Here is a 23,546-nt window from a genome sequence, read left to right as displayed (position 1 = left end):
AACCATTGTTCGTTTTCCACTAGCTGGTTCTCAATACCCTGTAATACTTTCATCCTCTTGAATGGTTTCTCACTGCCTTGATATGTTTGAAGCCATAGTATATGAAGTTATACTCAAATATTTCAAGGAAAGAGACACTATGGTAACTTCTATTAAGTTGGGTTACCTTGTAGTGAAGCACTAGGTTGCTGAAATTGTTATGCTTTGATCTGTATTGTTATGGTGTTATGTCCTCTTTTATCTCAATCTCCCCCTTTTTTAAAAAAATTTATTTTTTATTATTACTTTTTAATTAAGGGAAAAAAATCAAAAAAATTAGCAGGATATATTATAGTAAATATTTTTATTTCCTATTAACTTGATTTGAAGCCCCGTATTGCTCCCACCATCTTGTTTTGACTGATTTTACTCTGTTCTGTTCTATTTGTAAGTACCAAGTTTGAGGGTATAGGCAACTACTTTGAAGGCAATAAGATTCACTATGACGTCCTTTCTGGTTTGACTATTACTTTGTTTTGAAGTCCTGTAATGTCTCCAATGTTTAGGTTTTATTGGTCTTGTTCTGTACTGTTTTGTTCAATTTTATTATACCTAATGATATACGCAATTCTTTTTAAGGTAGCAAGAAGCATTATGGTAACCACTGTTGATTACCTTGTATTCTGTTTTTACACCATGTACTATGTCCATCCTTTGTTTTGACTGACTGCTTTGTTTTGTCATATTTGGTTTTGTCTTCAAAAAAAAAGTAGTAAGAACTATGGGAGTAATAAACCCAAAATGTATAAATGTTGTTGTAAAAAAGGAAGGAAACAAAAAGTGCTCTAAAGTTCCGAGAGAACATGGCGGACAGATAACAGCAACTACCGGAGGCTCTCTGAAAGGCTCGGCTCAGAAGTCAGGAATGATGCGGACTAAGGAGACATGAGCCGGTAGAGATATGCTCTGCTGACTCAGGAACGAACTGGGCTGAGAGAAACCAACTTGGAATGCAGTCCTGGCGCTAAAATAGGAACAGAAAAGACTCGGTGTGGAGCCTGGACCACGCGCCATTGGAAACTGCAATTTGGGTTTCCCACTGCTCGGCGGCTGGCTGCCTCCACAGCGGCTCGGCAAGGAGAGACGCGCAGAAGCTCTGGGAACGGGAGTCTGCGAACGGAGTCGAAAACAGGACGGACAAGGAGGCGTTACACTGACTTGTGGCGAGGTGAGTGAGAGAAACTGACACTCTACACCAGTTTGACTCCAGCGGAGAACTTTCTGGGCTCGGGCAGTCCTGTAAGAGCAGGGCGCGGTGGCGACTCCAGCCACACATTCCCCTCTCGGACGGGATTGGTGAAAAGTGCCTGGCCTGCGTGACACTGCGGGCGGACTTGGTAGGCTGGCCTAACCCAGATGCCAGAGCCTGACGGTGGCCCGGAGGGGCGACTGACTCCCACGTAGGCTGCCTAGTCCGTAACTCCCTGGTGCGCAGCAGTGGGCGGGAACACCTAGCCAGCGCAATTTGATCAGGCTGTGGCTGACAGGCAGGGAAGCTGGGCCTCCTATGTAAGCTTGCATATATATATAAGGAACAGAGAATATGGGGAAGGGAAGCAACAAGAAAGGCTCCTCGGCCCCCAATTCTGAGAAACAGGCAATAGCAGACACCGCACCAATAGACATTAAGCGCCATATAGAGAGCCTCATAGACCAATTCAGGAATGAAGTTATCAACGACCTGAAGCTAGAAGTATGCAGAACAGTTAGAGAAATGCTAAGCACCACCCAGGAAAAAACAGATGGTGGAATGTAAGAACACAAAAAAAGGGGAGAATTGTTTGATGGAGAAAATACAGAAAACATAGAACACATGAAGCAGGTTCAAAGAGATTACCAGGAAACTAAAAACTCTATCGAAAGCTGGCATAACAACTTGAAAGAAACTAAGGATAGATTATCTGAACTGGAGGACAGATTTGTAATGTGGGAGCATGAAATGAAAAACTTCTTAAAAATAACAAGAAAACAAACAGCAACAATACAAAGGCTAGAAGATGATAAGAGGATCTATAACTTAAGAATTAAGAACATAAAAGAAGCAATAGGGACACAAACAAATGAACTACAAAAGCTATTCACAGAAATAATCCAGGAGAATTACCCTAATTTAGCAAAAGGTAAAGATACTCAGGTGTATGAGGCATACAGGACCCCAGCCACCTACAACTCAAACAGAGCTACACTCAGGCATATAATAATCAAAATTCCAGAAATCCAATATAAGAACAGAATATTAAAAGCTGTCGGAGACAAGAAAAAAGATTGCTTACAAGGGAACACCCATCAGAATTACAGCAGACTTCTCGGCACAAACCATCAAATCACAAAGAGCATGGAGCGAAATAATTCAAGCTTTGAAAGATAATAACCTCCAGCCAAGATCGATATATCCTGCACAACTGTCCCTAGAAATTGATGGAAAAACAAGGTGCTTCCAGGATAAACAGGAACTAGGGGAATTTGCAACCACCAATTCAACTCTACAGAGAATACTGCAGGATATTCTAAAAAAGGAAAATACCAAGATTCCAGAAACAGTGGCAGAGAGGCTACAATGAATGGAGCAGAAAGCAAAATGAAGAAGACAAACTAACAACAAACGACAGAAAAAGAGCTCAACAGAAATGAGGCAGAGAAGGTTGGATGGTAGGAACAGCTATTTTGGAGAAAACAAGACATTATAATAGCTAGTGCTGATTTAGTTTCATCTTGTTTTGAAGTCCCATCAAGCTTTTATTCTTCTGTCTCCATCGATCTTAACAGGTTGTATCTTATTGGATTTTATTATATGTGATAATATAAGCAAAAACTTTTATAGACAAGGAGATTATACAGAAACCATTGTTCATTTTCTGATAGTTGGTTCTAAATGCCCTGTAATACTGTCATTCTCTTAAATGGTTTTACACTGTCTTGATATATTTGGTGCTACAGTATACGAAGTTATACTCAAAGATTTCAAGGAAAAAGACACTATGCTAATTACTTTTATGTCAGGATATCTTGTGGTGAAACACTATTTTGCTTAAGTGGTTATGTTCTGACCTGCGCTGTTTTGTTGTTGTACCCTCCTTAATCTCAATCTCCCTTTTTTTAATTATTTACTTTTTTATTTTTATCTTTTTAATTAAAGGAAAAATAAATAAAAATAGCAGGATACATTATAGTAAACCACTTTGACTTCCTATTAACTTGATTTGAAACCCTGTATTGCCCTCACCATCTTGTTTTGACTGATTTTCCCCTATTCTGCTTTGCTTGATAGTACCAAGTTCGAAAGTATAGGCAACAACTGTGAAGACAGTAAGATTCATTATGACTCCCATTCCAGTTGACTATTAACTTCTTTCAAAGTCCTGTAATGTCTCCAATGTTTTGGTTCTATTCTTTACTGTTTTGTTCAATTTTATTATAACTGATGAAATAGGCATTTCTTTTTAAGATAGTAAGAGGTAGTATGTAACCATTGTTGATCACCTTGTATTTTGTTTTTACATTATCTATTATGTCCATCCTTTTGATTTGACTGACTCTGTTCTGTTATGTCACATCTGGTTTTACTCTCTTCAAAAAAAGTAATAAGAACTGTGGGAGTAATAAAACCCAAAATGTGTAATTGTCATTGTACAAAAGAAAGGAAAACAAAGTGCTCTAAAGGATATAACTGCATATATATTTAAGTGTATAAGATAGATAACCATATTACTGAGTTTTGTTGGATCACTGAACAAAACTGTTTCCAGTCTCACTGTTTGAAAGTCCACTTTATATGCTTTAATTTTGTAACATGAACAACTATTTCTAAGATAACAACATGTAATCTATTAACTAGTGATTTCCTACTGTTTATTCTTTCTGAAATTCTGTATAACTTGTACTCTTTTTGTTTTTTTTCTTTTTCTCCTTAAATAAAATTTAAAAGAAAAAATCAACACCTTCTTGTATATCAATAACAAACTCACCTAGACAGAAATCGCAAAACAATACCTTTTACAATAGTATCCAAAAAAATGAAATACCTAGGAATCAATCTAACGAAGAACGTAAAAGACCTCTATGCTATTGTACTCTGAAACAGGAGCTTGAAGCGTATATTAGAAAATGGAGAGCTAATCCGTGCTCTTGGGTAGGAAGAACCAATATAGTCAAAATGGCCACACTTTCTCAGAAAACTGGGACTGGAAGCCCCATTTGACCCAGCTATACCACTTCTAGGCATATTCCCAGAAGAACCGAAAGCATCATACCACAGTGATATATGTGCACCCATGTTTATAGCAGCACAATTTGTAATAGCCAGATCTTGGAAACAACCTAAGTGTCCATCAACTGAGGAATGGATAAAAAAGTTGTGGTATTTTTATACAATGGAGTACTACTCAGCTAAAAGAATGATCACATTGAGACATTTATAAATAAATGGACGCAGCTTGAGACTATACTCATAAGTGAAATAAATCAAACTCACATGTATAAATACCGAATAGTTTCCCTAGTGTAAGAAAGTATGTGGTAATCATGATTCCCAATCATATTGGTTTGAAGCCATATAATGTTTTCACTCATTAATTGCAAAGGTTTTAACCTGGGTTGTTCGATTTTAGTATCTGTGATAGTAAGAATAGCTATTTTGAAGAAAAAAACACAACATAAAAGCTAGTGCTGATTTAATATCATCTTGTTTCGAAGTCCCATCAAGCTGTGGTACATCTGTTTCCACTCGTTTTAACATGTTGTATGTTATTATATTTCACTCTATGCAATAGTATAAACAAAATTTTTTACAGGCAAAGAGATAATATAGAAACTGTTGTTCATTTTCTATTAGCTGGTTCTAAATACCCTGTAATTCTTACATTCTCTTGAATGGCTTCACACTGTCTTGATATGCTTGATGTATAGCATACGAAGTTATACTCAAATAATTCAAGGAAAGAGGCACTATGACAACTACTATTATGTTAGATTATCTGGGGTGAAACACAATGATGCTTAAATTGTTTGGTTCTGACCTGCGTTGTTCCCCAATATTGAACCCCAATATTGCTCTCCCCATCTTGTTCTGTCTGATTATACTATATTCTATTTTGTTTGATAGTATCAAGTTTGAGGGTATAGGCAACCACTCTGAAGGCAGTAAGATATACTATGATGCCCATTATGGTTTGACTATTATCTTTTTTTTGAAGTCTTGTAAGGTCTCCAGTGTAGGTTTTATTGGTCTTGTTCTGTACTGTTTTGATCAATTCTATTATACCTGATGATATAGGCAACTCAGTTTAAAAATAGCAAGAGGCACAATGGTAACCACTTTTGATCACCTGGTATTCTATTTTTGCATTACGTACTATGCCCATCCTTCTGTTCTGACTCTGTTTTGCTTAGTCATGTTTGGTTTTCAAAAAAAGTAATAAGAACTGTGGGAGTAATAAAACCCAAAAAGTGTAACTGTTATTGTAAAAAAACAGAGGAAAGGAAGGTGGACTAAGGGATATAACCGCAAGTATGTTTGAGTGTATAGGATGGAAAATCATATTACTGAGCTTTTGTTGGATCATTGAACGGAACTATCTCCAATATCACTGTATGAATGTCCACTTTATGTGCTTTAATTTTATAATTTGGACAACTGTTTCTAAGAAGACAATATGTAACCTATTAACTAGTGATTTCTTACTGTGTATTTTTTCTTGAAATTCTGTATTACTTGTATCCTTTTACTGCTTTGTTTTTTTATGTCCTTTCTTTTTTCTCTTTAAATAAAAAAAAGAAAAAGAAAACATGGCCATACTTCCAAAACTGTTATACAGATTCAGTGCAATCCCAATCCAAATTGTAACAGCATATCTTACAGAATTAGAGAAAACAATTCTAAAATTCATCTGGAATCAGAAAAGACCTAGACTAGCAAAGGCAATCCTGGGCAACAAAGACAAGACAGGAGGCATCACAATTATACTATAAAGTTACTATGATAAAAACAATGTGGTACTAGCAAAAAAAAAAACACCAGATCCAAAGATCAATAGAACAGATTAGAAGATGGAGAGAAACAACTCCAGACACACTAAGTGACCTTCTCTTTGATAAAGGTGCCAAACACATTCACTGGGAAAAAAAATAGCCTCTTTAATAAATGGTGCTGGTAAAACTGGCTCTACACAATGCCAAAGATTAAAACTGGACCCATATTTTTCACCATGTACTAAGCTAAAATCGGAATGGATCGAAGATCTTAATATTAAAACTTATTATATTATATAGTTATTATATCCACTGGAAGATAGAGTAGTAAAACTCTTGAGGACACTGGTGTGTGCAAAGACTTTATGAACAAAACCCCAATTGCACAGGAACTATCACAAAGAATCAACAACTGGGACCTCACCCTACTAAAAATCTTTTGCACAGCAAGAGAAACCACCAACTGAGTGAAGAGACAACACACAACTAGGAGAAAATGATTGTCAGCTGTTCCTCAGACAAGATTACTACCAAAAACATACAAGAACTAAAAAAAAATCAGTCCTCCCAGATTTAAAGACCCAATGCAAAAATGGGCATCTGAGATGATACACATTTCTCAGATGAAAAAATACAAGCAGCAAATAATGTAAAAAATGTTCAACATCACTGGTCACTTAAGAGATATAAATTAAAACAACACTGAGATTTCACCTCACCACAGAAAGAATGGCTACAATCAAGAAATCAAGCAATAACGAATGCTAGAGGAGTTGTAGGGTAAAAGGAACCCTTTTCCACTGCTGGTGGGAATACAGACTAGTATAACCACTGTGGAAATCCTCAAAAAACTTAGGACTGGAGATTCTATTCAACCCAGGTATTTCAATTCTGGTTATCTTCTCAAAAGAATTAAAAACATACCACAGTAATATATGTGCACCCATGTTTTTAACAGCACAGTTTGTAAAAGCCAGATCTTGGAAACAATCTAAATGCCCATCATCTGAAGAATAAAAACTGAGATATTAAAAAAAAAAGGTCATTTTTAGGCAGTGGAGCACTACTTGGCTATAAAGGATAAACTGGGGACTTTTATAGGTAAATGGATGCAAATTAAGAACATACTTATTAATGAGATAAATAAAACACACGTGAAAACATATTGCTTCATTAGTGTGAGAAACAAAAAAACCTGTATAGTGTATGGTTAAGATATACTACTGATTTCTTTGAGTTCAATGAAGAGAAAGATTCGTGCTGGTTTTGTTCAGACAATTAAATGCAGATGTCTTGTACTCTAGCTATGGTGATAAAAAATAAAATAAAATAAACAGCTTTGTACTGGCACAAAGCAGCTATGAGGATCAATGAAAGAGAAGATAAGATGCACAAACAACTCCAACCATATTCAACTACTTGACCTTTGACAAATAGGCCAAAAATCATACACTGGAAGATATTGGGGAAACTAGCTATCCATATGTAGGAGACTGAATCTAGACCCATATGCCTCACTACCTACTAAACTAAAATCAAGATGGATCAAAGATCTAAATGTTAAACCAGAAATAACCTGCTGAAGAATAGGTAAAACTCTTGAAGTCACAGGGAACATAAGGACTTTCTGAGCAGAACCCCAGGGGTTGGCACAGGAAATAGTACTGAGAATCAACAAATGGGGTAGTATCAAATTAAAATGCTTCTGTGCAGCAAAAGAAAGAACAGAATGAAAAGACAACTTATAGAATGGGAAAAAAGTTTCCAGCAATTCCTCAGGACACTCATATCTGAATATATAAAGAACTCAAAAACTGAAACCCCTAAAATAAAACTCAATCAAAAATGGGCAAATGAAATGAATAAACACTTCTCAGGAAGTACAAATGGCCAATAAATGCATAAAGAAATGTTCAGTATCACTAGTCACTAGAGAAATGCAAATTAAAACAACACTGAGATTCCATCTTATCCCAGAAAGAACACCATCATCAAGAAATCAAATAATGTGGGGCATGGTGATGCACACATGTAATCCCAGCACACAGAAGACTGAGACATGTATATCACTGTTGAGTTCAAGGCCATTCTGAGCTACATAGTGAGCTCAAGACTAGTCTGAACTACATCGTGATAATACTTTGCCTCAAAAACAAAACCCCAAAGAAGAGAAAAAGAAATCAAATAATAACAAAGCCTGGCAAGGGAGAAAGGAACCCCTCTACATTGCTGGTGAGAATGTAAACTAGTACAACCACTATGGAAATCAGCACAGAGAAAAAACTAAAACTAGAATTTGCATTTGACCCAGCTATTCCCCGTCTATGTATCCTCCCAAAAGAGTTAATGACATCGTATTACAGGGATTCATTCTCATGTTTACAGCAGCACAATTAAATAGCTAAATCTTGTGTATAGTCTATATGTTTATCAGCAGATGAATGGATAAAGAAAATATGGCATTTACACACAACAAGAACATTTGTAGGAAAATGGATGCACCCTGAGACCATAATCTTTTCCTCCCATAAGTATAAACGTTTTACTTCAACAGAAATACACAATAAGATTTTGATATATAGAGACAATGAAAAACCCCATCCTATTTCTAGAACTTTGAAGTGTCAAACTAAGACCATAATCATAAGTGAAATAAACACAAGTTTAAATATTGGGTGATTTCTCTTATATCAGAAACCCAAAATATAAATAAAAAGCAAAATAAAAGATAACAGGAAGCAGAGAGATAGGGATTTCTCAAATGAAAAGGGGATCAAAAGATGGAGGGAGAAGGGAGTGAAAAAAGGAATTAAGATGAGTTACGCACATGCACCAACTTCCCACAAGGAATGTAAATATTATGTACTACAAATATGTACTAATAAAAATGTTTAATACTTTTAAAAATCTTCACCATTTAAAAGTCCTGGAGACAACAGAAAAGCACTCTGAAGAGATGTCGTGTTACCGAAAACATAAATATCAACAACCCTAATTTTCAAAAATGTTTCAGCAGAATGAGATTCTAAAAAAGGAAGTTTTAGAAATACTTTGACCAGGTGCTAGGAATACAGCTCTGTAGCAGATGGCCTGCCTGGTAAGTGTGATATTGTGAGTTCAACTCCCAGTACAAAAAAAAAAAACTTGACCAGCTTATTTTGCTAATTGGGGGGGGGGGGTGATCAAACTTGGAGCCTCACACAAAACTAGGTAAATACTGTACTCCATCACTGAGCTATATTCTATTGTATTCTATATTCTATTGTAAATATATATACATATATATATATGCGCACAATAGTGTTGGGAGCCGCAGCCCCGAGCCCGGTCGCCTCACTTGGCGGACGTGAGGCCTGTAGTAAAGAGTAAAGCCTGAGGTAGATTACCCCTCCCATCGAGCACGTTAGTTTCCTGCTTACCGCGTAAGCAACCCGCTCAACAATATAGTCTGCCTGGCAACTGATGATGTTAGCCAATCAGCTTGCCTTGCTTACTTTAACATGATTGGACACTGTATCCGTATATATACTGGTGCCACCCCTGGGGGGGAAGAAGAAGCCCGGAAGTAGAAGCCCAGAAGGAGCCGCGGGGAGCGGACCAGAGGAGGCTTCGGCTGGGAGCGATCCCAGGGCAGGCTGTACGGAGAAGGAAAATAAAAGAAAAGGTTGTCCACTGCCAGGCTTTGTCGTGTGTCCTTCCTGCCGGCCGGGAGCAGACATCGACACAATAGTAAATGTTATTTTCAAAAATTCAGTAGTTAAATGTTCAAAGATTTTGTTTTTATGGGACAGAACTCAGGGCCTTTGCACTAAACTACAGTCCCAGGCCTCTATTTTTTATCTTGAGAAAGAGTTTTGTCAAACTTGTTATCCACTTGCCTTCACCTCCCAGAATGCTGGAATTGAGGAGCAATGCCAACGCCCAGTTTAAAGTACTCTTTCGTAGTTAGTATAAATAAATTTATATGAGGGAAAAACATCACTAAGTGTTATTTAATTGCCAGGGGTTTTCTTCTTAATGCAACCTGAAAGAGGTTGCATTAAGTGACAGAGACAGACTTGGCAGGCTTGTTGTACATAAGGCAGTGTAATACACACCATTCAAACACAAATGGAACATTTACACAAACCAACTGCAGACTGCTCCATTTGTACATTACTATTGGCTTGAACCATGGGTGGTACATGTATGACTATACACAGGTGGACTGCCCTGTGGAGTTTCCTACTAATGGTACAAATGGATCTAATCACTTTTATCAGTCTTTTTAATAGTAAAATTCGGGGCTGGGGATTTAGCTCAGCGGCATAAACGTCTGCCTTGCAAGCAGGCGGTCGTGAGTTCGATCCCTGGTACCGATAAAAACGAAAAAGACAAAAAAAATAATAATAATAAAATTCAATCAGTGCTACCCAACAGCAGCACTATTATTCTTCCAGTTAGCCTTTTACCTTAAGTATTCACATCTGACAATGAATGAAGTATTCTAGCACATTACAAAGATGACAGATAAAATTAACAATAAATTAGGAATTAGAACTACTGTCAGTTTTTAAAATATCTGCTTTGCCTTTACATAATGTTGCAAGTTATACATGTGTGTTTATATACAGTCCAACAAAAAAATGTATACACACTTCAAGAAAAACAGTATGATGTTTTTTCAGCAGATGGTGTTATCCACATAGGGGGACCCTGATGGATGTTGTATATCACAGAAAACCCACTACACTGCCAGTTCTTAGAGAATAAATTGAAAATAAATGTGCAGTGATCTCTATGACCAAGGTTACTCAAGCAACAGTTCACGGTATTAATAAATGTCTGGAAGTTAATGATCACCACTTTGAATATCTCTTAAAATTGTTGAGCCCAAAGATAACTTGTATGTATTTCATGATGCCTCAATAAATTTAGTATTAAAAATATTTATACAAGTTTTTCTTTTCCTGAACTGTGCATACCTTTTTTTTTGGTGAAATATATAGATATAGATATAGAATATATCTGTATGGATTAAATCTGTATCTATACCCCATCCTGCTTAGTGATATAGCCAACCACCAAGTGACAGAACATTTGCAGTAGCCTGTATTAATGCAGACCTAAGGAACAGTTTACTCCCTGGTTCCATCAAGTAAAACTATACAGAAGACCGATTTAGATAGCTCTCTGGAGCCCACATCAAAAGTTTCCCCCCTGAAGCCACTGATTCTATGTCATCACTTTTTAAAGCAGTTTCTTACAATTTGACATACAGATCTTCTCTATCAGAATCACTTGGAAGTACTTGTCCGAAATAGAATTGAGGGCCCTATTCCATAACTGCCAAATCAGAATTTCTACGCCAAGGATTCTGAATTTTAACAAGCTTCCCAAATGATTCTTGAATCGTGAAACTTAAGAACCATGCTAAAATGTTGTAATGAACAATTGGTCCTTAACTCATGAAGGTGATAAGACTAATCAGAAGTAGAATGACTTAGTAGTTAAGGTACTGAATCCTGCAGCCATCATACCTGTCTCAGGTCTTCTCTCTACCACTAACTAGCTGTAAGACCTTTGTAAATTACATAAACTCACTACTATATGTCTGTTTCCACACGTGTAAATGGAACACTACTGCTTTCTCAAAAAGCTAATCAGAATCTTTTATTTTATTTGAAATAACAAATTAAGTATTATGTCTTATAGCAAGCAGTATTTTAACTCCTTGAATGATACATATCTTTATCTTAATCAGGAAAAATTAACAATAGACACTGAGACCTTCTACCCTAAATAAATAAAATAGAACAAAATCAATAGTTTTGGGATAAAAAAAATGTATATTTAGAATTAGCCAGCTGGACTCGGTTTAGATAATCCCAATTTTGCTGGCAACATCCAAAGCATCATAATCGGGAGGCAGTTGAACATGAGTCTTTTTCTCCCCATCAGGCCCGATACAGTACTGACCCTGGTCACATCAGTGTCATAAGGCTTCTTCACCATTTGTTTGCTCTGGTGCTCTTTGGCCTTGACATCCTCAAAGAGCACGAGTATGTTGCTGTCCTCTATCTTCCTCCTAGCTGAGCTTGATGACGGCATAGTGTCAAGCTTGTTTCTCCTGGCGGTGCTCTTCTGAGGATGTTTGAGCTGCCTCCAGAGCCACAGTGTCTTGGGACAGTGGAAGTTGGGTGTCATGTGGATCTTCCTCTTTTTGTGGCTGTGGGTACCTTTCAGCATGGCCTTCTTGTCCTTCAAAGCTTTTGCTTTGTCTTCAGCTCTGAGAGGGGCAAGAGCTTCCTTCTTTGCCTTCGGCACCATCTTAGTAAAAAGGAATAAATGAATCTTTACATCAAACCTGATTAACTGCCTCTTTTTATAGCCAGAAGGTGGGGTTGGAGGAAGAGAGGCAAAAGCTTCACAAACACATATGAATAAAAACCGTGTATTGGAACACAGTTTGGCACTTTCGCACAAAGCAAAACATAGTTTCACAATATGATCCAGCAATAACTCTCCTAGGAATTTATCCAATTTGAAAACTATGTCCACCTGAAAATCTGCCCATGAATGTTTATTGCAGCTGTGTTCCTAATTGCCAAAAACTAGAAACAGTCACAATGTCTTTCAATAGGTAAATGAACAAAAAAACACATACGTTCACATGATGGAATATTATTCAGTGATTATAAGAAATGAGCTATGAAGCAATGAAAGGACATGGAGGAAACAAGTGCATTCTGCCAAGTGAAAGAAGCTAATTTGAAGGGCTAAGGGTATGGCAGAGTAGTAGACCACTTGCCTTGTATGCACAAGGCCTTGGGTTCAATAGGGACTAGGGAGATCTGAAAATGACACATACTTCAACTACACATCATCCTGGAAAAGGCAAAAAGTATGCAGACAATAAAAGGATCCCTGTTTGCCAGAGGCTGAAGAGCCAACGAAATGGATGAACAAGCAGAGCACAAACGACTCTGAAGGCAATGAAATTTTCCTGTCTGACTTCATAATGGTAGAAACATTTGTTAAAGTCAAAAAAAGGACAAACTTTAGTTAATAGTGTATCAACACTAGCTCATCCAGTGTAACAAATGTACCACAATAATGTAAAACGTTAATATGGAAACTAAGCCAAGTACAGAGGTACATTCCTATAGTTCCAGCCATGCAGAAGGTTGAAGCAGGAGGATGACTTTGAGCATAACAGAGAAACACTGTGGTACAGTGGAGCAAATGGGACCTCTGTAATGTACTATCTGCTCAATGTTTATGTAAATCTAAATTGGTTCTAAAAAGCACTCTGTGTGGGGGAAATAGTACACTAATAACTTAATGACACCCAAAGCTATCAAGTAATTCTCTACAACAACTTTGTGAATGTCATTTCTGACAAATGAATCAAATCAGACTTCCAACAAATCCTCTTAAAGATCCAACAAGAAGATGAAAGAAGGTATTACTGGATTCAGTTGAGATTTTCCACTGTTATCAAATGTCAGCTAAAACTTAAGATTGGATTCTTTTCACTGAAGTTATCTACAAAACTCCACCCTTGAGAACTTCATTCAATTGAAAAGATAAAAGCAGCTCTATAACCAATGTGCTATATCCATGGATGAATTTTGCCATGAAATGTGAATCCATAATTATGCTGTCAGTGTCCACCAGTTTGTTAAGTATTTTTCCTAGAGATCATTTTATGTCTTTGGTGAATTTTGATACAATGTTACACATCATCTAGAGCAATGGTCTTCAGTTTAGCAAGTATTTTAGTTCTACAGTATTCAAAAAGAAATAGTTGCACATTGGTAGAATAATACCTAAATATGCTTTAGCAACACCAAAAAGAAGCAATAATTTAACCTTCTGTGAAATATAGTCTTCAATTTGACACATGATTATAAACAGACAAATAAATATTCTAGGACTTCTTCTCAATTTTCTTTCCAAATGAAGTTTTGGCAGTATTCACAAAAACAGATCAAATCATCTTTCTTTCCCCCCTAATACACATATGGCTTGCCACACAGCTTACAATAAAATCCAATTTCTTGGCCTGGGCCTTCAAAACCCTACTTGATCTCACCTCTGAAACCCCATATCTGGGGCATTACTCCTCCCCTGTGGAACCACTCTGCTGCCCACCCAGCCCTATCCAGCTCCCTTAAGTCCCTCTGATGGCTTCCTTCCTTCCAACCCTTCAACTTTTAACTCCAAACTCATCTCCCCTAGTCACCCTGTCAATGATCTCCAGCTTCTTGTACAAGCATTGGCTGTAAGACAACACTGTTTGGTGGTGGTAGTCATTGTGTTTTATTGAGCTTATTACTATCTAAGTGTTTTGGAAGCAGTAGAGGATAAAAACAATGCATGAGCTGCAGTAACACTGCTATCTTTGACTGTAGGCTCTGCCACTTAACTAGCTGTATGAGACTACACACCTGTGCTTTGCTTTTCTCATTTAAAAATATTTTTAATTTTAAATTGTGGTTCAAAAAAAGCACATTACATACAATTTTCCATCTTTACCATTTTTAAGAGTACATTTCAGTAGTGTTAAGTATATTTATGTTGTATATAAACACCACCACTATCTTTTGTTGTTACTTGTTTTTTGAGACAGGATCCATTATGTAGCCCAAACTGCCCTTGAACTCTCAGCAATCTCCTCACAGCTAGGATTATAGATATGCACCACCATGCCTGGCAAACATCACTACCTTCTGTCTTCACTTTTTCATCTTTGAAAACTGGAACTGTGTCCCCATTAAATGCTTAATTCCCAATTCCATCTCTCTTAACCCTAAGAAACCATCACTGAATGTTCTGTCTCTAGGAACCTTAATTATATTTGCCATAGCAACTATTCTATTTTTTGATCCCATCAGTGGTATACAAGGGTTCCAATTTCTCCATAGTTCTCTCAACTTTCTTCAACATTTTGCTAAATTGCCCTAGCCAGACCTGAATTTGTCATCCTCCTGCCTCAGCCTTATAGAGTACTGGGATTAAAGGCATCTACCACCATGCCTAGCCTATCAACTCTCAGAAAAATATTATTTTGTTTTTCATGAAATGTTATGAATATTATTGGTAGCATCCTACTGAAGTATTATTTGTCTCTAATGAGAACTTTGACTTCCAGGCACAGGGGATCCTGTCAGGCTGTTTATTATTGAATTTCTAGCACCAAGAACTGTGACTACATGTAGTAGTCACTTCAATATTTAGTGAATTAAGCCGGGCATGGAGGCTCATGCCTGTAATCCCAGTACTGGGGAGGCTGAGGCAGTAGGAGCATTGTGAGTTCAAGACTAGCCTGGGCTACAAAGTGAGCTTAAGACCAGCCTGAAGTGCATTAAAGAGAGACCCTGTCTCAAAAAGAAAAAAAAAAAAACTTTTTTTGGGTGAATTATAGGAGTATCCAGAGTGGATGTTTTTCACAAAAATGATCTATGGATGAGATGTGTTGATTTTTTTTTCAATTTAGAGAACTTTTTTCCTACATTTTCATGATTTCAGTGAATTCCTAAAAATGAGTTCCAGCACTTTCCATTGTCAACAATATAGAAAACAGAATATGAGAAAGAAAAAACCATTCCCATTGGCATTTTAATAACCCTTGCACACTTCCTTCTCAGATAATTTTAAAGTCAAGGTGGCATTCATAGGCAGGCCTGTAATCTGAGCACTTGGGAGGCTAAGGCAATAGGATCACTGCTAGTTTAAGGCCAGCCAGGGTTACACAGTGACTTTAAAACCAGCCTTAACAGCAAGAACCTCCCTGACTCCCTGAAAAAAACAAAAACAAAAAAAGACTTTAAATCTCTTGGCTCTCAATCCCTAGCAACCTGGAGAAGCAATGGTCAAAGTCAGGCCAATTCTTCAGTGTGATCCTCACTGTCTTTGTGTTCTTCTAGTCCCCAATCTCATCCACTCTTTCAGATGCCTCACAGTTGATTCAAGATTACCCTCAAAAAATGAACAGTGTCCCTTAGACCAGCAAAGCAAAATCCTGTATTTTAGTGGCCCAACACTGAAGGGAGATCACTCTACATGTTTTCCCATGAGACTCAGAGCAGTACAGCCAAACACACACATAGGTGTGGGGAGCTTTTGGTGCCCTTTTAAAAAGACTTATGAGACACATGAGAGAAGGAAAAGAGCAACATACTCTTCTTGCCTAATAGTAATCAAAACTTTTTAGGAAATACATATTTTGTTTGATTCAAAGTTTATGAAGCATTCATCAGGATTGCATGAGTAAGATTTTTTAGAAGGTCAAAAGAATAATGTACACTATAACACTGAAATGTATAAGATGAGGAACTGACACATGAGATGAAAAATGAGTAATTTATTCTCAAAGTAACATAGAAAGATTATGGATCTAGGTCAGTGCTGGCAGGGGAGAGCATCTCATTAGCTATGACAGAACTTCAGATTTCTAAGTCTTTTGTCACTTTTTTCTCCAATACTGAAATTAAATCCAGGGCCTCATACACATTGGGCAAGAGTGTATCACTTTTTATTTTTTAATTTTGTCAGAGAGAGTCTCCCTTAATTACCCAGGCTGGCTCAAACTTTTGATCCTCCTGAACTGGCCTCCCAGGTATCTGGGATGACAGGCATGTGACATCACATCCAATTCTAAATTATTTTTAATGACATTTTCAGTTAATTTTCTGTACAAAGAATGCTTTTCCAAAAAAAAATGTTGCTTTTATTTTCTGCTCAAATATTAGTAAGTATTCCCAAATAAGCTACACCATCTGGCTCATCAAATACAAACTGGTATTGCTTCCCAACGGAGCACAGTGTATGCTTTCAAATCTGGAGTCCTCAATGGATCTGGCACCTCATAGTGCCACAGCCCTTTTGGCATGCCATCCCACAGCATGACCTCAGAAAATAGACAGAATATACCCTCACCAATATGAAAAACTTAAAAGTTAACAAGTACTGAACAAGTTGCTACTTCAAGAAACAAGTAAGACCTGTGAGATTTATTGTCCCCTTCTAATCTGATCTGAAAGATGCATAAGATTGACAATGCTTCCCCCAGTTAGATAAAGTCATCACCTACAATAAAAGCTGATTTAAGGTTCCTGTTGCTAGCCTTTGTCTCTGTGGAAGGTTGTGTTTCTTCATCAACACAGGCAAGGGGCCATCTAATCATTTTGCCAGTATAGAGACAATCATATTTTAGTATCTGGATTTTGATCAAACAGAAGATTCTTCTGCACAATAAAAAGCTATAATCAAACCTAGTTAATGCAAAGCCCCAGTTATTCTGCATATGGAGAAAATGGAGTGGGATACTCTTCTTTCTTTCTTTAAGGGTATCTGTTCCTACTCAAACACTTTCAAAGGGTATTGGCAAGAACTGGCATGCCAAGTACCAACATGGAGCACCTGAGTCAACACAGAAAACCCCAGCGAGCAGGACCAGAAGGTTCTTATTGATTATTCCTTCAGTTCTAATGAGCCAAGAGCAGGAGATGCTCCAACAGTTTAAGGGGCACTCAAGACTCTACAGAGGTACACAGAACTTCTCCCAACACAAAAGAGGACAAAACTGGAAATGTCTCAAAGCTGACAAAACAATCTACAAATTCAAGAAGCTAAACAAATTCAAATAGGATAAATCCAGAGATCTACATCCAGACACATCATAAATATACTTTCTAAAAGAGCAACTGAAATCGGGGCTGGGGATTTAGCTCAGAGGCGTAAGTGCCTGCCTTGCAAGCAGGCAGTCATGAGTGCGATCCCTGGTACCGATAAAATTTTAAAAAAAGTTTAAAAAAAAAAAAAGAAACTGAAATCAGTCAGAGAAAATAATGCATTACTCCGAGGAAAAAGACAACTGGAATTTCAGTATATTCCTCATATAAACTGTCCTGGCCAGAGGAAGTAGCACAACATTGTTTCCCCCACATTTTTCAAGTGAAAAAAAGAACTGTCAACCCTGAATGCTATACCTAGGACAATCCTTTGGCAGGAAAGAGGAAATTGGAACACCCTAAAATGAAGGGAATTATGAAAGAATTTGTCACCAGCAGACCCACACTAAAAATATAGTAAGACCAAGTTCTCTAAACAGAAAGGAAATAATGAAGAAAAGAATCTTAGGTAAATAGAAAAGCAGAAAGAACTGAAAAAGTAAGACTACATAGACATAATAAACTTTGCTTCTCCATTTGCATTTCCTAAATTGTCAATGTTCAAGCAAAAACAAATGTAGTTATAAATTATGTCATAAATCTGGGAGAGTAAAGGGGCAAATGGAGAGTTTCTATATCTCATCTTAAACTGGTGAAATGACTCCTAGAATATAGTTATGTAATTATGTATTTTATATATAACATCATACTATAGTTTAGATCTAAATATCCCCCCCAGAATTTTCTATGCTCAGGGGTGGATAATGGGGGCACTATGCTCACCACTGGATTATTCCACTGATGAGTCCACAGTTGAGTATGTCAATAAAGTGTGGGGCCTGGTCGTAAAGGTGGCTCACTGGAGGCATGATCTACAAGGCTCTATTTTGTTCCAGGCTCTCCCTTCTCTCTTTGCTTCATGGCTGCCACTTGGTGAGCAACCTTCCTCAGCCATGCTTTTCTATCATGCTGTTTCTGCCTTAGAGGCAGCCAATCATGCATGAACTGAACCCTCTGAAACCAGGAATCAAAAGAAAGCTCTTCTCTTTTAAATTACAATGTTAGGTATTCTCAAAGTCCCAATGGAAAAAAACTACTAATACACAAGGATACATATATTCAAACACATATACACAAGCTCCCTGAAGCAGTTAAAAAATAAAAAAATTACAAAGAAATAAATTCAAAAATCCGGGGCTGGGGATTTAGCTCAGCGGCATAAGCACCTTCCTTGCAAGTGTATGGTCGTGAGTTCGATCCCTGGTACCAATAAAGATGAAAAAAACAACAAAAATAAATAAATTCAAAAATCCATATAGATGTAGCAATTTGCAATTCTATAAAGTATTCAAGTAATTCACACAAAAGAGGCAAAGAGAACAGAAATCAAAAAGTAAAACAATAAACCATTAGTCCTAATACGTCAATAATCACTTTAAATGTCTAAACCAATTAAAAAACCAGATTGGCAAAACAGAATTTTTATATATACATCATTTATCTCTAAGAACTTCACTTCACATACAATAATATATCTTATGTTTGAACATATTTGTTGAAATTCAAAGACTGGAAAGAAACATGCCATGCAAACAATCAAGAGAAAGGAGTGACTATCCTAATATCAGCTACAATAGACTTCAAAGTAAAGATAATTAGAAGACAAAGACAGGCATTATATGTTGATAAATGGTCAATCCCTCAATGAGACCATTTCTAAATGTGTATGCACCAAACAACAAAGCTGCAAAATATGTGACTCCAACAACAGAACTGAAAGAAGAAATAGACAAATCAATAATTGTACACTTGGAGATTTCAATGCCCTTTTCTCAACACTTAACAAAATAATTACACAGAAAGGCAGCAAGGCTAGAGAACTAAACACCACTCCCACTAGCAACACAATGCTCATTCGTTTCAAGAACACTGCACAAATTAAACATTCCTAATCCAAAAATCCACATCTTGAGCACTCCAAATTCAAAACTTTTTGGAGTGTCAACATGATAGATTCAGATTCTACATTTCAAATTATGGGTAGTCAACTAGAATGCACAAAATATTTCAAAGTCAGAAAAACTCTAAAATCTGAAACACTCCTGGGCCAAATCATTTCAGAAAAAGGATACCAACCTGTAGTACACTGCATATTGCCCCTCTCCAAACATATCTAAGTCCTCATCCCTCGGACTTGCAAATAGTACCTTATATAACATAAGAAATCTTGCAAATATGATTCAGAATTTTAAACAAAGGAGAAGTCTAAATGTAGTAAGAAATGTCCTATAAAAAGAGGTAAAGGGGAAATTTGACACTAAAGGCAACCATATGACTAGAGTGAGATGTTAGGCTTCTGGCTTTGATGATGGAAAAAACACAACTACATTAAACACAGGTAGTACTAGAAGTTGGGGAAAAAAGAAAATGGATTCTCTAGAGCCATCAAAGGCAACCAGGTGTGGTGGTGCACTCTTGTAATACCAGCACTCTGGGAGACAGAGGCAGGTGGATCACAAATTTAAATCTAACCAGGGCAATTTAGCAACAATGTGTCTCAAAAAATAAAAAACAGGGTTGGGGATACAGTGTGAAGTGGTAAAGTACCCCTGGGTTTGATTTCCCAGAACCACCACAAATAAGTAAGTAGCAGCCAGGGATTTACCTCAGCAGCATAAACACCTGCCTGGCAAATGCAAGGTCATGTGTTCAATCCTTGGTACCAAAAAGAAATAAATAAATAAGGGCAAACACAGGCCAGTTGACACCTTTATTTTTTCCCAGTAAGACTGATTTCTGTTTTGTTACTTCCTGTACAGGAATAAATATGTTATTCCATTCCACAACATTTGTGGCAATTTGCTACAGCATCCACAGGAAATAGATTTGAGTACCTGGAATTAGGGTTCTGCTGTAGCAAATACCTAAAAAATTCAGAACTAATTTTTGAATTACAAGGCACACAGGCTAAAGAATTTTTTTTTTTATTTAAAAAGAGTAAGATAAAAGAGGACATAACAACACAGGTCAAAACAGAACAATTTAAGCAACATACAGTTTCACCACAAGACAACCCGACATAACAGTACTACCATAGTGTCTCTTTCCTTGAAATATTTGAGTATAATTTCATATATACAGTATCAAACATAAAAAGACAGTGTAAAACCATTCAAAAGAATGAAAGTATTACACTATTCAGAACCAACTAACAGAAAAGAACAATGGTTACTATAATATCTTCTTGTCTATAAAAAATTTTATTTATACTATCACATATAATAAAATCCAATAAGATACAACATGGTAAAACCGATGGCTAAAGAATTTTGAAGAGAATGATCTTTTTTTTTTTAAAGCTGGGTTTGCTTTAAACAAATTTTCAGTAAAAATAAAAACTCCACTACTAAGGACTCAGAAGGAAATAAGAAACACAGCACAGTTGAGAAAATCTATATTATTTTAGAGAATATATAAACTGACACAGGCATACTATGGTAGAAAAATGACATTACATGTACTACCGGTGAAGGTTCAGACTAAAGTCAAGTACATGCTTTTGGATACTACTACATACTGGCAGAAATCTTGGCTTGTATCCTACAATTGTGTGGAAAGCAGACCTTGTAAGAACTTGCAACTTGTATATTCGTCTGGGACAATTTCCAAGAAGTGCATAAAAGGAGCAACCTAGTTTCTTCATGTTGCTCACTGTGAACTGCAAAAGGAAAGACACAAGTTGCAGAAGAAATTATTAATGTAAAAAGAGATCAGGGGAGGTGATGTGGATTTAGCTCAGTGGCATCAGTGCCTACCTGGCAAGCACAAGGTCATGAGTTCAATCCCCAGTATCCCCCCCCAAAAAAGTTCAGGGGTCTGGGGATCTCAGCCTATCCATACTGCAAAAGACAATTTAAAAATAAAATACTTCAGTGTAAAACCACTTTATAAAATGTACAAGATGGAGATTCCAGCAAAGATGGCAGATAACAGCTGGCTACAGAGGCCCCCTGGGACAGTCAACTTAGAATTCAACATAATACAGCATAGGGAGTCCTAAAACAGAGGGAGATGAATTCTCTCATCCCAAGAAGAAACTAAGGTGAGAAGAACCAATCAAACATACAGTCCCGGTGCTATTATTGGAATAGCTAAAGATTCAGTACTCCCACCGCAGCGGGCGACTTGTCAAGCCCATCCAAGGTCCCGCCGCTTCAACTCTCTGGAGGCGCAGTCACACTGAGGTCGGAGGTCAGCCAGCCGAACACACAGCTAAGCTGGTAAGGAGCCTGCATCGACCTGTGGTGAGTGATGGGAGTGGAGCCATTCCAGAAAAAGGGGGACTCGGGCAGATGACATTCTGGGACTGGGCTGGATTGGCAAATACAAGGAGCAGCAGTGACTTCAGTCAGTTGTTCCCTTCCTGAAAGGGATTGGTGGAGTGAGCTCGGCCTGGGTAACGCAACCTGGCTGAGAGACCCCAGAAAGTTATCCGAAATCAATTCCCTATGGCAACGACACACACTAACGCAGTGAAGGCCTCAGAAGTTTGACTGATCCGGAGGAGAGGAGGTGCACACTAATACAGTGAAGGCCTCAGCAGCTTGACTGATCTGGAAGGGAGGGGCCAGCATATGCCATACCTGTTTGCAACTCACTAGCACACTACAGTGGGAAGGGTCACCTAGCCAGTATGCTTCAGCAGAATTGTAACCAACAAAGAAGTAAACTGGGGCCTCCTGGAAGAAACAAAAAAGATGGGGAGAGGAAGAAACAGGAAAAGTCCCCAGGTCCCAACCCAGAGAACACTGACCCAGGACAGGTAAATACAAAGGAGAATGAGAACAGCAAACATGCAATATCAGACGGCACCAGTGGACATAAAGAGGTACCTTCAGGACCTCATAGACGAGTTCAAAAGTGAAATATTTAGCCAACTAAAACAAGATATAAGAAGATTAATAAAAGTGATGCTAAGCACCCCTCAAGCAGACACAGATGGGAGAAGGGAGGAACTTAAACAAAGGAGAGAACCATTTGATGAAGAATATAAAAAAATAGAATACATGAAGCATTTTCAAAGAGATTACCAGGAAATTAAAAACTCTATAGAAAGATGGCAAATCAGCTTGAAAGAAACTAAGGAAAAATTATTCAAACTGGAGGACAGTTTTGCAATGTGGGATTATGAAAGAAAAAATGTTTTAAAAATAACAAGGAAACAAGCAGTAGCAATACAAAGGTTAGAAGATGACAAGAGAATAAATTTGAGAATAAAGAATGTGAGTGAAGAAGCAGGGGTACAAACAAAGGAACTACAAAGGCTATTCACAGAAATAATTAAGGAAAACTTCCCAAACATAGGAGAAGGAAATGATATTCAGATGTATGAGGCTTACAGAACTCCAGCCACCTACAACCAAAACAGCAACACCCAGTCATATAATAATCAAGGTCCCAGAAATTCAATATAAGAACAGAATATTAAAAGCTGTTAAAGACAAGAAACAGATCACCTATAAAGGAAGGCCCATCAGAATAATGGCAGACTTCTCAACACAAACCATCAAATCAACAAGAGTCTGGGGCAAAATATTCCAATCCCTAAAGAAAATAAGCTCCAACCAAGATTGATATACCCTGCTAAACTGTCTCGAGAAATTAATGGAGAAACAAGATACTTCCAAGACAACAAGGAATTTGGGTAATTCACAACCACCAATCCAACTCTACAGAGAATACTACAGGGCATTTTAGAGAGATAGAAAAGTACTAGGACTCCAGGAATAGTGGCAGAGAGGCCTCAATGAATGGAGCAGAAAACAGAATGAAGAAGATAAGCAGACAACTGATGGCAAAAAAAGAGCATGACAGAAATGAGGC

The 23,546-nt window shown here is 37.4% G+C and overlaps 1 protein-coding gene and 1 pseudogene across 3 annotated transcripts in view; both read right to left on the bottom strand.

Moving 5' to 3' along the window:
- Positions 1–23,546, bottom strand: part of Cyth3 (cytohesin 3) — a 155,753-nt gene that overhangs the window by 36,367 nt on the left and 95,840 nt on the right. The gene's annotated exons all lie outside the window — the stretch shown is intronic.
- LOC134472490 (large ribosomal subunit protein uL23-like) overlaps positions 1–23,546 on the bottom strand; it is an 80,140-nt pseudogene that overhangs the window by 10,015 nt on the left and 46,579 nt on the right.

The sequence above is a fragment of the Cavia porcellus genome, unplaced genomic scaffold, assembly GCF_034190915.1.
Source record: "Cavia porcellus strain 051 isolate PalLab524CR breed Dunkin Hartley unplaced genomic scaffold, mCavPor4.1 scaffold_23, whole genome shotgun sequence".
NCBI lineage: Eukaryota > Metazoa > Chordata > Mammalia > Rodentia > Caviidae > Cavia > Cavia porcellus.
Note: the sequence above shows the minus strand (reverse complement) of the source record. Positions and strands in the feature narration are given on the sequence as shown.